Raw genomic sequence first — 2,285 nt, 5'->3', positions numbered from 1 at the left:
TAGAGGCTTATCTCACTAGGGGTAAGATAGATACTGCCTACAGGAAAATTAAAGAGACCTTTGGGGAAAAGAGAGCCACTTGTATGAATATCAAGAGCTCAGATGGAAACCCAGTTCAAAGCAAAGAAGTGAAAGCAGAAAGGTAGCAGGAGTATATAGAGGGTCTATACAAGGGTGATATATTTGAGGACAATGTTATGGAAATGTAAGAGGATGTAGATGAAGATCAAATGGGAGATTAGATACTGCGTGAAGAGTTTGATAGAGCACTGGAAGACATGAGTCGAAACAAGGCCCCCGGAGTAGACAACATTCCATTGGAACTACTGACGGCCTTGGGAGAGCCAGTCCTGAAAAAACTCTACCAGCTGGTGAGCAAGATGTATGAGACAGGCGAAATACCCTCAGACTTCAAGAAGAATATAATCATTCCAATCCCAAAGAAAGCAGGTGTTGACAGATGTGAAAATTACCGAACTATCAGTTTAATAAGTCACAGCTGCAAAATACTAACGCGAATTCTTTACAGACGAATGGAAAAACTGGTAGAAGCCGACCTCGGCGAAGATCAGTTCGGATTCCGCAGAAATGTTGGAACGCGTGAGGCAACACTGACCCTACGACTTATCTTAGAGAATAGATTAAGGAAAGGCAAACCTATATTTCTAGCATTTGTAGACTTAGAGAAAACTGTAGACAATGTTGACTGGAATACTCTCTTTCAAATTCTAAAGGTGGCAGGGGTAAAATACAGGGAGCGTAAGACTATTTACAATTTGTACAGAAACCAGATGGCAGTTATAAGAGTCGATGGACATGAAAGGGAAGCAGTGGTTGGGAAGGGAGTGAGACAGGGTTGTAGCCTCTCCCCGATGTTATTCAATCTGTATATTGAGCAAGCTGTAAAGGAAACAAAAGAAAAATTTGGAGTAGGTATTAAAGTCCATGGAGAAGAAATAAAAACGTTGAGGTTCGCCGATGACATTGTAATTCTGTCAGAGACAGCAAAGGACTTGGAAGAGCAGTTGAACGGAATGGACAGTGTTTCTGAAGAAGAGAAATTTGTTAACATCGAATATAGATTTAAGTGTCAGGAAGTCGTTTCTGAAAGTGTTTGTATGGAGTGTAGCCATGTATGGAAGTGAAAGATGAACAATAAATAGTTTGGACAAGAAGAGAATAGAAGCTTTTGAAATGGGGTGCTACAGAAGAATGCTGAAGATTAGGTGGGTAGATCACATAACTAATGTGGAGGTATTGAATAGGACTGGGGAGAAGAGAAGTTCGTGGCACAACTTGACTAGAAGAAGGGATCGGTTGGTAAGACGTGCTCTGAGGCATCAAGGGATCACCAATTTAGTATTGGAGGGCAACGTGGAGGGTAAAAATCATAGAGGGAGACCAAGAGATGAATACACTAAGCAGATTCAGAAGGATGTAGGTTGCAGTAGTTGCTGGGAGATGAAGAAGCTTGCACAGGATAGAGTAGCATGGAGGGCTGCATCAAACCAGTGTGAAGACTGAAGACCATAACAATAACAACATCCAATTCCCATATATATTCAGCAATTGTGAAGCACTGCCGGTTTCGCTGGTGTAATACAAATGTGAACAGTCGTTTGAAGATGACCTATCGGTTCGAAACCTGTAACGACGCTATTTGTATATATAGATATCATTCTTAAATGTGGGTGGTTATTGTTTTCTTCTTTGTACGAATCAACGTGGAAACAATTTCTTACTAGCACCTACAATCTGTGAGTTTCGTGGTAACGCACTTGGAACGTTATTAGTACGGTTATCATTTTCTAATTTGTCTCATTTTTGGGATGCTGCAGTGAGAAGCGTTATTCTATGGATCAGAGAACCTTTTCAGTTTTTTTTATTACAAATCAGTTTTGTAGAGAGATAAATTTTTTTGGCTCTCCTGACAAATGTAAAATTTGGCGTTTAAGCCTTTCAAATATCCGCTCTTGAATCTCTCCTGTACCTTTCTGAGTAGTGGGGTTTATTGTAACCCTAGTTTCGTCTTCTGCGGTGGGAGACAGAAGATCGTTCCCAGAAACCGACAGATAAGGGCCGTGCGGCAGGCTACTGTCCAGGGCCTGGCCGCGATGCACAGGTGTTGAGGCAGCGGCTCTCCGCGTGTAGATTTGTGTCTCCGGCGTGTTGCCGCGCGGCCGAGGAATGCGGCGAGCCGGCGGGGAACACGGACGATAGGCCGCCAGATAAGCACCCGCCTAGTCCACAGAAACCGCCGCCGGAAAGCGCTGCCACAGGCGCCG

This window comes from Schistocerca cancellata, chromosome 9 (assembly GCF_023864275.1).
Source record: "Schistocerca cancellata isolate TAMUIC-IGC-003103 chromosome 9, iqSchCanc2.1, whole genome shotgun sequence".
Lineage (NCBI taxonomy): Eukaryota > Metazoa > Arthropoda > Insecta > Orthoptera > Acrididae > Schistocerca > Schistocerca cancellata.
Note: the sequence above shows the minus strand (reverse complement) of the source record.